This window comes from Bombina bombina, chromosome 8, assembly GCF_027579735.1.
Source record: "Bombina bombina isolate aBomBom1 chromosome 8, aBomBom1.pri, whole genome shotgun sequence".
Taxonomy (NCBI): Eukaryota; Metazoa; Chordata; class Amphibia; order Anura; family Bombinatoridae; genus Bombina; species Bombina bombina.
Genome location: NC_069506.1, coordinates 80,881,337 through 80,895,265, shown reverse-complemented (window position 1 = coordinate 80,895,265; position 13,929 = coordinate 80,881,337).

Genomic DNA, 13,929 nt, shown 5'->3' with positions numbered 1-13,929 from the left:
ACAACAAAACCAAAATAAAGTGCTAGATTTTAATGGAAAAAAAAATGCATTCTTAAATGATTCCATCTGAATCAGCCAAACTTTAATCTAGATTTTGAGTATGAAAGCAAGGAGGAGCCAAAAGTAAACTTTCACGATTCAGATAGAGCATGTCTTTTCACGACTCTTTTTAAAATCACTTCTATTATCAAGTTAACTTTGTTCTTTTGGTATCCTTTGTTAAAAAATATGTACATATCCTCAGCAGCAATGCAGAAGCTAGCTGGTGATTGGTTGGGACACACACATGTCTTTTGTTATTGGCTAACCAGATGTGTCCAGCTAGCTTCCATAAGTGCATTGCTGCTCTGGAGTTGACTTTAGCTATGTGTTCATTACATTTTTCAGTTGGTTATATGCAAACAGCAGTGTATATGTTAAATAAGTTACAGCATTTAATTTTGCACTGCTGTTTGCATATAACCAACTGAAAAATGTAATAAACACATAGCTAAAGTATGTAGTATATATATGTAAAGACTAATTTTTTCCTTTATGCATCTGATGTCAGCTGCATGTGGCAGCTTTTATTAAACATTGTTGAATAATAAATTTGGACGTTTTAACTGAAGTTTGTGCCGGCTGTCCACATTTTTTGTTATATATATATATATATATATATATATATATATATATATATATATATATATATATATATATATATATATATATATATATATATATATATATATATATATATATATATATATATATATATATATATATATATATATATATATAATATATAATCTACCTACACTGGAGGACTGAGCCAGGTGGGACCTACTAGCTTTCTATGATGCAGCCTGTAACATGTCATCCTTTATCATTCAAAGCTTCATGCAAATGAATATTAAGGGCACTGAAATATTCATAAAGAAATAACATCAATAAGGAATATATGAGCTGCAAATACAGCAGTGCTCTCACCACTAGGGGCCGCCATCCTGACAGTTCCAGAGCTGCTTGTGCTTCACAGAAGAGAAATCCCAGTACTTGCTGATTCCAGCACCAGCCTCTCACACTCAGCCACATACCCAGATAGTGGTTGGGAGAGTTGGAGGATCTGTTGTAGCTGTGCCCCTGCAGTATGTGGGATGGGAAAGTGATTTTGGGACAGATGAAGGGGCCTGAAATGACGTACCTGCCCTCAGCACACCATGATGCTCCAGTTTTAAATCAGGAGCAAAAGCACTGGCATCCAGCTGTGCAGGGTAGGTGGGTAAGCCTTTTAGAGGGAATAACCCCTCAACCACGCCTCTCACCTGGCTCTATAGCATGTTGGGATATCAAACCAGAAGTAGATATACCAGAGGATTTTTCTATTCATCCCAACCTCTGCCTATAGATTAGTTTTTAATGTTACTAGTGTCACACACAACATAAGTTAATCTATAGGCAGTGGTTGGGATGAGTAGGAAAAATCCTGGCCCCCTAAAAACGATCCTGCTCTTGAGCACAGTAAATTTATAGCTCCCACGCAAAATATTTTATTTTTTAATTAAAACAAAAGTTATGCTAGAAAATTAAAAAAATACTTGTGCATTTAAACCCCCCCCATATATAATAACTGTTGTGTTTATTTGTACGGTGTACCCTTACTTTTGATGCAGTTGGGCAGTCACAGTTGCAGCCTGTGCTTCTGCTCCCGCTCATTTAGGCTCTAGATGTAATGCTGGGGGCGGCCTGCACTGAGCCTGTTGACATGAAAGGAGGTGGCTGGGTGCAGGAACCCGGGCCAGACAGCATAAAGGGAAAGGCAAGGCAGGACACGATTTTAGAAATTGCAGCCCACAAGTCTAAATGGTTAACTTTAGGCTTAGTTTAGGGCCCCTGACTCCAGTCACCCTTTCACCCACTGATGGCGGCCCTGGCTACTGGCCTTGCGGTAATGGTGGGTGGGGCTAAGGGAACCGTTTGCCCAACAGCCGCACTGATCATGTCAAAATAAATAAAGAGCCACAGACTAGTGAAGCACTCTGTGTGTGTGGTTATAGTGGGCGGGGCTAAGGGTACCGGCGGCGGGCCTGACTATGGGCAAGATTACAAGTTTTGTGATTTACCAGGTGCGTAAATAATGCAAAAAATGAGCGTTATCCCACTTTCCATAGCCCTGCTATTACAAGTTACTGAAAAACCTTCTCTTGTTGTGCGGTATGGTGCGTTGAGCTCCATACCGCACAAAGTCCAAGGCCTGACTTTACGTGCTCGTGAATGCTTTCCCCCATAGTCGTCAAAGGGGAGAAAGTGTCAGAAAAAAACTAACACCTGCTACGCGTCATGGCGATAGCCGCAACGCAACCCCATTGATGTCTATGGGGAAAGAAAGTTACGTTAAAACATAACACCCTAACATAAACCCCTAGTCTAAATACCCCTAATCCACCACTCCCCGACATCGCTAAAACGAAATAAAATTATTAACCCCTAATCCGCCACCTCCTGACATCGCTGACACTAAATAAACCTATTAACCCCTAAACCGCCGGCCCCCCTCATCGCGACTAATAAAATAAACCTATTAACCCCTAAACCGCCAGCCCCCCACATTGCAACTATTATAATAAACCTATTAATCCCTAAACTGCCGCCCCCACATCGCAACTACTAAACTAAACCTATTAACCCCTAAACCACCAGCCCCCCATATCGCAACACACTAAATGAAACAATTAACCCCTAAACCTAACACCACCCGAATTTTAAATTAAATTTACAATATATCTATCTTTAAATAAATAAAACTTACCTGTGAAATAAAAAAAAACTAAGTTTAAACTATAAAGTAACCTAACATTACTATTTTAAAACAATAAAATTAACGAAAAATTTAAAAAAAACTTAAATTTGAACAGCCAATAGGATTTCAGTAGCTCTCATCCTATTGGCTGATTTGAAAATATCAGCCAATAGAAATGCAAGGTACCCCATTTTTAAACGGCTACCTTGCATTCAAGCTTCAGTTTACGGCGGTGATAGTATGAAGAGGATCCTACACGCTGGATATCCGCGCCGCTGGCGACGATTCTCCGCACCTCCACAGGTCCGTGCCTCCACAGCTCTGCGCCACCGGGATGACGATAGAAGATGATGCCCCTGCGATGGATGAAGATATCGCCGCCTGGATGAAGATGGATGTCCGGAATTCAGGAACTGTGAGGGGGGTTTAAGATTAATGATGGGCAGTAAAAGAGCTGATTGAAAAAGAGCTGAATTCTCTTTTAAGGGCAATGCCCATACAAATGCCCCTTTAGGGGCAATGGGTAGCTTAGGTTTTTTTAGACAGTTTTTTTTTATTTTAAGGGGTTGGTTGGGTGGGGGGTTTACTGTTAGTAATTTTAGGTAAAAGAGCTTTTTAACTTAGGACAATGCCCTACAAAAGACCCTTTTAAGGGCTATTGGTAGTTTATTGTTAGGCTAGAGGGTGTTTTTATTTTTGGGGGGCTTTTGTTTTTTATAGGGGTATTAGATTAGGTGTACTTTTTATTATTTTGGATAATTTTTATTTTTTATTTTTTCGTAATTTTAGAGTTCTTATTTTTTGTAATGTTAGGATTTTTTTTTATTTGTAAATCATTTTTTTTATTTTCTGTTAATTTTATTGTTTTAAAATAGTAATGTTAAGTTACTTTATAGTTTAAACTTATTTTTTCTTATTTCACAGGTAAGTTTTTATTTATTTAAAAATAGTTATATTGTAAATTTAATTTAAAATTAGGGTGCTGTTAGGTTTAGGGGTTAATAGTTTAATTTAATGTGTTGCGATGTAGGGGGCCGGCGGTGTAGGGGTTAGAAGTTTTATTATAGTATTAGCGATGTGGGGGGCCAGCGGTTTAGGGGTTACTAGATTTATTTTGTGTTGGCGATGAGGGTGGGCGGTGGTTTAGGGGTTAATACTTTATTTTAGTGTTGGCTATGTGGGTGGGCGGCAGTTTAGGGGCTAATAGGTTTATTATAGTATTTGCGATGCGGGAGGATGGTGGTTTAGGGGTTAATAGGTAGTTTATGGGTATTAGTGTACTTTTAACATTTTAGTTATGAGTTTTGTGAAACGTTTTTGTTCCGCAAAATCCATAACTACTGGTCTCAGATCGCTGTAGGGATCATGGCGGTATAGGCTATAACACAAGCATTTTAGCCAGACAGCACAACCTGTAATACGGCGCTATGGAAATCATGCACTCAAACATCATTTTTTGAGTGCAGAATGGAGGGTTGCGTTACAGGCTAAAACGCTTGCGGTATAGCTGTACCGCTGCAACTTGTAATACGGGAGACCTGCCATTCCACTCACAATGGCCAATTTTTCAGCGGTATAGCCGTACCGCACCATACCGCAAAACTTGTAATCTTGCTGTATGTTAACTATGTAGTTTCCAGAGAGAGCACACTCTAGATTAAAAAAATGAAAAATGTGTCCAGTCTTGTTTGGCGCTTAATATGCAATAATTTCTTTAAAAAAAGCAAAAAAAAAAAACCCTAAAGTATATTTTCAGTCTATTGCTGATAATAGAGATTATGCTCTAAAGCAGAAAGGGTAAAGATAGAGATCAAGGACATTTTAAGGGGTGAGCAAACCTGTTTGAGGCACCAAATTCAGTAAGGTCAGGGCTCCATATAACCATCTTCCATTTTCCTAGGCTGCAGTTGGAAAACTACTACACTGAGGGTCTGATTATCAAAGATTCCCCTGCTTGGAGAGAAATTATAGTGCAGAATTCACAGGGGCTGAACTCGCTGAATGCTATAAGGAAAAGGGCTCATACTTCATATGATTATAGGATCATACGGTGTATATTTCTGTGTAACTTTTACAAATTACATTACACTTTGTACTTGCTCTATTGTAAAATAAAACTGACAGCTCCAGAGAGTGGGAGGGACAGGGGAGTTTTCTGGGATGAACAGGGGAGTTCACAGGGTATGTATGAGGTTCTCTCACATTTTTAATGAAATGCTGTAAACTTTTAAAACAAGCTGGTCTCACTGATTTATCTTGCCAGTTGTATGCAGGTGACGTTTGCTTGATATTCACAGTATACTTATATAATTGACAGAAAAGTAATATACAGTATACAAAAGTACTGGCAAAAACAAATTATAATGAAATCATTTCAGTTTAATTTGTATTTGCTACAGACTGAGACTTTATATTCCAGAGAGTCTGATTATCTTCTATGGAAGGCAACTCTCATCTCTCTGGGACTTCCAGTTTCCGCACTTTTTCTTATAGCATTCAGTGAGGTAAGTCTGCACTATGATTTCTCTCTAAACTAGAAAATCTTTGGTCATCAAGCACATATAAAGTAATAAAGATTTCTGGGAAACTGAAGCTGTCAGTTTTTAAAAAAAAGAACAAATACAAAGTGCAATGTAATTGTCAGGGTGCCAGGAATCAGACTGAGACAAAAAGTGCAAAGATAATCACACCTTTATTAATAACAAAAAATTATAAAAAGTCCATAAGTCAAATAACAAGCCAGGAGTCAAAACCAGAGCTGGTAGTCAGACGAGCCAAGTCAGGAGCCAAAGCGAGTAGTCAGACGAGCCGGAATCAGGAACAAGGAGAATAGCAAAGTCAGGAACAAGCCAGGGATCAGGAACCAGAAGAGACGTCAGACTAGCCAGGTAATACACAGGAACTCACAAACAGGTGTGAGACAACGCAAGGGCAAAGTATACTGAACAGAGGCCCTTTAAATAATAAGTGATGACATCACAATTCTGAGACTGCAACCTGTCTCACACGGATGATGTACAACAGTCTGACCATAAGAGGGCGTGCAGGAAATGAGCAGCATCACACACTCTGAACCAGATTCAGCAAGAAAGGTGAGTAAAATGGCTGCCAGTAGCACATGGCAAACAAAGCAGGGAAAAACCCTGACAGTACCATCCCCTCAATGACCCCTTCCCCGCGGGATGACAAAAGGCTTATTGGGGAAACGGGTATGGAAGGCACAAAGGGGGGCGGGAGCATGAACATCAGAGGAGGGAACCCATGAACGCTCCTCCGGACTGTAACCCCTCCAGTGAACCAAATACTGTACGCTACCCCTGGACATACGTGAGTTAATAATGCTGCTGACCTCATATTCTTCATGGTTGTCAACAGAGATAGGACGGGGACGAGGCAACACAGTGGTAAACCGATTACAAACCAATGGTTTCAAGAGGGAGACATGAAAAACATTGGAGGTGCGCATTGCAGGAAGAAGGTCAAATACATAGGCCACAGGATTGACCCGTCGGAGTATCCGAAAAGGACTAACATAACAGGGAGCCAGTTTATTGGAAGGCACACGAAGGTTCAAGTTGCAGGAGGACAGCCAAACCCTCTCACCAACCTTGTAGCTAGGCGCGGGCAGACGCCTACGATCAGCCTGGAACTTTTGGCGCTGCATAGAACGATGAAGGCAATCCTGAATCTGCACCAACATGGAATGGAGTTGCTGGAGATGCTCCTCCAAAGCCGTAATACCCTGAGACATGAATAAATCAGGCAACAAGGATGGTTGAAACCCATAATTCGCCATGAACGGGGATAACTGGTAGGAAGCATTAATAGCACTATTACGAGAGAACTCTGCCAAAGGTAACAGTTCAGGCCAATTATTGTGGTGATCTGAGACATAGCAACGGAGGAACTGTTCCAGAGCTTGATTAGACCGTTCTGCAGCCCCATTGGATTGATGGTGATATGCAGAGGAAAAGGAAAGCTGGATCCCCATTTGAGCACAAAAGGAACGCCAGAATCTGGAGACAAACTGGTTACCCCGGTCTGACACTATCTCCTTGGGTAACCCATGTAAACGGAAGACCTCTCGGGAAAAAATTGAAGCAAGCTCCTGAGCATTAGGCAACTTCTTCAAGCGAATGCAATGTGACATTTTAGAAAAACGGTCAACCACCATTAGGATAACAGTATTGCTATTGGCAACAGGGAGCTCGACAATGAAGTCCATGGAAAGATGTGTCCAAGGATGCTCACCATTAGCAATAGGTTGAAGAAGACCCACAGGTAGACGTCGAGGAGTCTTATTCTGTGCACAGACTGAGCAGGAGGCAACATACGTAGCAACATCAGAACGAAGACCTGGTCACCAGAATTGTCGAGTGACAGACCAAATCATTTGGATCTTGCCCGGGTGACCTGCGGCTTAAGGATAGTGGTAAGTGTGCAATAGTTTAGTTAGAAGATTCTCAGGTACAAAGCACTTACCACTAGGTTTATCAGGAGGTGCATTGGTTTGTGCAGCCAGGATCTCCTCCCCTAAGGGAGAAGTCAAATAGTACGTATGGTGGCAAAAATATGGTCAGGAGGTATAACTGGAATAGGTACAGACTCCTCCTTGGACAGAGGCGAAAATTGATGAGAGGGCATTAGCCCTAACATTCTTAGTACCAGGCAGGTAGGAGACCACATAGTTAAACCAAGACAAAAATAGCGCCTATCTGGCCTGTCATGGCGACAAACATTTTGCTTCTGATGGATAAGTCAAATTCTTGTGGTCAGTAAGAATGAGCACTGGTACGCTAGTACCCTCAAAAAGGTGCCTCCATTCCTTGAGAGACAAAATTATGGCCAGTAATTCCCTGTCACCAATTTCATAATTGCACTCAGCCGGACACAATTTCTTAGAGAAGAAACTGCACAGATGCAAGGAACCATCAGGTGTAGGACGTTGAGACAAGAGGGCACCTACTCCAGTCTCAGATGCATCGACCTCAAGAACAAAAGGCAGGACAGGGTTAGGATGAGCCAGAACTGAAGCGGCAGCAAAGGCAGTCTTAAGACTCTCAAAAGCCTTATTTGCAGTAGGTGGCCAATGGAGTGGATCATTCTCTTTACGGGTCATGTCTGTGATAGGTTTGACAAAGGAAGAAAAGTTTTTAATAAACTTCCTATAGTAATTGGCAAAGCCCAAAAAACGTTGAATAGAGCGAAGACCAACTGGGCGAGGCCACTGCAGAACTGTAGACAACTTGTCAGGATCCATGGAGAACCCTGCAACGGAGATTACATAACCTAGAAAGGTTACTTGAGTCTGATGGAAGTCACATTTCTCGAGCTTACAAAACAGGCCGTTCTCACGTAGTCTCTGAAGTACCCATGTAACATCAGAACAATGAGCCTCAAGAGTGGGTGAGTGTATGAGGATATCATCTAAGTACACCACAACACACTATTGCAACACATCTCATAGAGCATCATTAATAAATTCCTGGAAAACAGCTGGAGCATTACATAGGCCAAAGGGCATTACGAGATACTCATAATGCCCGCTCCTGGTGTTAAATGCTGTTTTCCATTCGTGGCCCTCCTTAATCCTAACAAGATTGTATGCTTTTAGAAAAGACCATAGCTCCCTTGAGGCGGTCAAAGAGTTCCGTAATGAGTGGAATAGGGTAAGCATTCTTAATGGTAAGACGATTAAGACCCCTATGCATGGTCTTAACTCGCCACCCTTTTTCTTCACGAAGAAGAAGCCAGCCCCTGCAGGAGAGCAGGATTTGTGGATGATCCCCTGTGACAGAGCATCAGCAACATACTCCTCCATAGCACAATTCTCTGCAACCGAGAGAGGGTAAACAATGCCCCGAGGAGGAATGGCTCCGGGTTGCAGGTCTATGGCACAATCGTAAGACCGGTGAGGAGGCAACGTACCGGCATGCACCTTGTCAAAAACGTCTTGGAACTCTCGGTACTCCTCAGGCAATTGAGATACCGAAGAAGTGCACAGGACTTTGACTGGTTTCCGAAGACAAGTGGAAATACATTGCGGAAAACCATGACAAAATTTCGGATCTATGCCAGTCGAGACTGGGATTGTGCTTTTGGAGTCAGGGATAACCCAGAACAACCGGAAAATGCGGAGTGTTAATCACCTGGAACTGGAGGGTTTCAAAATGGAGAGCCCCAACAGCCATGGATAAGGGAGTGGTTTCGTGAGTAACGAGTGCAGGCTGAAGAGGCCTGCCCTCAATGGCCTCAATAGCAAGTGGAACGGACCGAGGCAATACAGGAATGGAGTGAAGTGATACAAAAGCACTGTCAATGAGATAGCCCGCAGCACCGGAGTCAACAAGAGCCTGGGTGACTATGGAGGAATCCACCCAGGAAAGGACAACCATGACCGAGTATAAGCCACCCAAGGTCTGCCCCTGACAGGACCCTAGGTGCGAGCGTTTAACCACCCATGTAGGAGAAAACTTTAAAAGCTGGCCCTGTAACCCACGGAGAGACGCGTAAATCCCAACTGCATCGGCACAGCAGTACCTGGTGACATGGGAGGAGAGGGAGGCATGGGTGGGAACGTCAACATAGGAGACAACGGTACAGGAGGCTTCCGCAAGTGCTCCTTGAAAGAGGGCCTCTCTCTTAGTCTGATGTCAATTAGGATTAAAAAAGACACCAAAGCCTTGAGATCCTCTGGTAAATCTCTGGCAGAAACTTCATCTTTAATCACATCAGAAAGCCCATGAAAGAAGGTGGCAACAAGGGCTTCATTGCTCCAACCAACCTCCGCAGCAAGTGTACGGAACTCAATGGCATACTGAGCAACAGATCTCTTCCTTGCTGAATGGACATGAGTCATTTGGCAGCAGAGGAGGAGCGAGCCGGAACATCAAATACCCTTTGAAAGGAGGCCACAAATTCAGGTTAATTAGAAATCACAGGTTTATTAGTCTCCCACAAGGGATTAGCCCAGGCAAGGGCCGTGCCAGAGAGTAAAGAGATGAGAAATCCCCCCTTAGCTCTGTCAGAGGGAAACGCCTGATGTAACATCTCAAAGTAAATGCCCACCTGGTTAAAAAACCCTCTGCACTGATTAGGATCGCCTCCATAACACTGAGGTAGAGGTGCAGAACCGGACATGCTCCTGGTAGGACTAAGTGCTGCAGGGGAAACAGGAGCAGCCATAACTCGTGGGACACTCTGGTCCAAATGTGCAGTGCGAGTCAGCAGGGTTTGCAGGGCTAGTGCAAATTGATCCAAGCGGTGATCCTGTTCCAATGATTTCTCTCCAAACTAGAAAATCTTTGGTCATCAAGCACATATAAAGTAATAAAGCTTTCTGGGAAACTGAAGCTGTCAGTTTTTTAAAAAAAAAGAACAAATACAAAGTGTAATTTAATTGTCAGGGTGCCAGGAATCAGACTGAGACAAGAAGTGCAAAAATAATCACACCTTTATTAATAACAAAAATAATAAAAAGTCCATAAGTCAAATAACAAGCTAGGAGTCAAAACCAGAGCTGGTGGTCAGTTGAGCCGAGTCAGGAGCCAAAGCGAGTAGTCAGACGAGCCGGAATCAGGAACAAGGAGAACAGCAAAGTCAGGAACAAGTCAGGGATCAGGAACCAGAAGAGACGTCAGACTAGCCAGGTAATACACATGAACTCACAAACAGGTCTGGAACAACGCAAGGGCAAAGCATACTGAACAGAGGCCCTTTAAATAATAAGTGATGACATCACACTTCTGAGACTGCAACCTGTCTCCCACGGATGATGTACAACAGTCTGACCATAAGAGGGCGTGCAGGAAATGAACAGCATCATACACTCAGATTCAGCAAGAAAGGTGAGTAAAATGGCTGCCAGCAGCACATGGCAAACAAAGCAGGGAAAAAACCCTGACAGTAATTTGTTAAAGTTACACAGAAACTGTCAATGCATAATCAGAATTTGTAAAATCACAATCCTAAATACCCTGCTATATACATAATCTATATATTCAAATACAAAATAGAACATTTAAATGTAATACAACTTAAAGGACACAGTGGGAAGTTTAAATTAATATAAAATACAAAGCACAAGCATACAAAGTGTAAATGCAGCAGAACTCTCATGTCATGCAGTGCTGTCTTGCACTGGATTTGTCTCACTTTCACATCCATAAGTGCAGGGAAAGCCCCTTGGAGAAGTAAAGCAAAATCTGCCCTTTTTTGAATATTGTGAGGGATCTCGAAGTGCTGGAGGATTTTTTTTTTTTAAATTAAATATTTTTATTAAATATTTCTTTTAACAACGAGTGTACATATAATAAGAATTTTCACTTGACATTAAAGTATAAGGCTCATCAGTAGACATACAATTGCAAAAACATTGTAATGTGTTTTCTTAAGGTTCTTCTGTAGAGCTAGAGTCCATATAAACATATCTTATTTATCCGCTTGGGACGGGCTATTGCCTTAGTGGTGATGCAGAAACAGTCCAGTTATATACAAAACAGGTAGATGCATTCAACAGAACCAAAATAAGATTAAAGAAGAATACAGAAATCAATTCAGGCTTTCATAGTTTAACATTTGCAGAAATATTAAATGTCTTTTTTTTTTTTATAACATATTTTTATTGAGGTTGTGAGAAAAATTACATAAAGTATTCATCCAATTACAATGAGAAGAAAACATTGAGACATATATTATTTACCTGTATACACAGCAAAGAAGTAGTGATATAACAAGTCTGGAGATAAATTCTGTGTGTCTCTGGAAGAACATAAAAATAATAACAATGAATTATACAGCTATATCTAAGGTTCATACTGCCAGCATTGTGGATAAAGAGATTTACAATAAGTATCTAGTGAATATAAGTAGTATTGCAAGACATGCTTAACTAGGATGTCAATAAAGGATAGTGGAACCTCATTTTTATATTATATATATGGAAAATATGATTTCCACATTACCATAATGAACATTTATAAAGTTATTTATTCTAGTGAAATTGAAACAGATGTTGATTAGTTTTTGTTTGGTCGCTTTTGGACCAAATTAGCGGGGAAGGGGGAAAGGAAGTTCAGCGGGCAAGAGCCGCTCAAAGTGGAATGGGGGAGGGAATGGGGAGCGGAGCCATGTAGGATACCAGAATTGTAAAGCGGGGGGAGTTAGTGAAGGTCACGTTACGTAGTTACAAAGGTAGACTTCAGAGGGAGGACCAGCTATTGAAATGCCTAATAGGGCGGAACCTAGCTTGGTCAAGGTATAAAAATGAACGAAATAAGGTGTTTCTAGTGCGTATGAGATACCAAAAGAGCCCTGGATATACCGGTGTGACAGCATCTATTCAATAATGCTCCATATGGTGTATAGCAACTGAGTTATATCACTGTTAACTCTTATCTAATATTAAACTAAGTATGGAAATTAGAAAAGAATTAGCTGTAACTCTGGAAGGAATCTTGAGGATTTATATCACTATAAACTGCTATCACTGGGGCCTATAACTGAAGTTGTAAATGTATGCATAGAAGGTAGAAAGTGATGACTCCACGTCACTTAGGAGGTTGTTACAAAGTAGTGACACTATGACCATTTGCAGAAAAAAAGAGTTTTGGTAAAGCTTAGTATCTAGAAGTGTATTTTCCTGAGACAATATAGACCATGTAAAGAGTGGAGTATCATAAGCATGGATATATTAATACTAAAATCATGGAGGTCTACACTATGGCACAAGGCGTGTTAAAGAGAAGCCTAGAGTACCAACTTATAGGAGTACACAAATAAACCAGACATCAAAAACTTGGTCTCTATAGGCACAGATATACATATATTTCAAACTGCCCTTTCACTAAATTAAGATCATTAGACCAACTGTTACGGCTGCCAACCTCAGGGCCATATTAGGCACATATGTAGTATTATAAGGAGTCTAGGTACCTTTGTTACTTATATCTATGTTGGATTAGTAAGGTAATTTAGAGAAAAGTATTATTGTTACTTTCGCAAGGAGCTAGGAATATACAGGGGTTTAAGGAATATGTAAGTATCCATATATAATGGACATATGATTCCACTGTATATTATAACATAGAACTCAGAACTTAATAAAAACAACATTAAAAAGCACAATTATTAACAGTAGAAAATATGCACAGGCCTGACTAATAACAAGGGAGGAAAGGGCTACGAACAGATCAGAATTATTACCACTTATGTAGTTCAGGCAGGTATGACTAGTTGATTCTGACATATCTAGTTGTCCTAGGCACATACTAATAATACTATAGTGGAGTCTACCTATATGTACTTGGGCATAGTATATACGATTAGAGTTAAGGCAAGATGCAAGACATATCCTCAAAGCATATCCACAAGACCTGAACATCCACTTTGAAAACAAATTTAAGTAAACTTGTAAAAACATAGCCAGTCACATTATGCAGGCAAGCGTATAGTTTGTAATAGAATAAGATAACTGTTTGTATCTATATTGCCACTAGAAAACTAATAGCATACTTAGGTATAATACAAAGGCAAATAGCTAGACAGGGATAATCTCAGAAAGAGATAAATATGGTAATAGTGAGGTGGGATATGTACTAGGCTTATAGAATATAAAATGGTCTGTGGTCATGCCATGCACCTGATACCTAAAAACCGTTGTCAAATCATCCGGTAGATCACACCATGGCAACAACAGTAGTCCTGCATGTGGAACATTTACATATATAATAAGGATACATTGTGGTGAGAGTCAAAAAATAAGAGAGTCAGGTTATGAGCCAATGTGATGTAACAGTAGCCAGGCTTATGACACAAAAGTTCTGTGGATAGGTGAAGTTAGAAACCTGACCACTACTTAACTATATATATGGTATATTAAAATTCAAGATAAAATACTCCATAAAACAGAGAAAGCATGTGAATATAATACTGTGCTCAAGATTACCGTAAACATGAGTAAGTTGTGCCATTGAGAGTTCTGCTACTTAACAATAGGATGTAGTGGCAGTCAGTAATGTCTTAACCATATAGGATAAAAGGAAATAAACCGGCTCTCAGAATATAGAGCAACATTAAATACAAGCAATAACCATAACCTTAGGTATATTGAGTCTAATGCAGGTTGCCGTCCATTGCCATCTATACTTCAA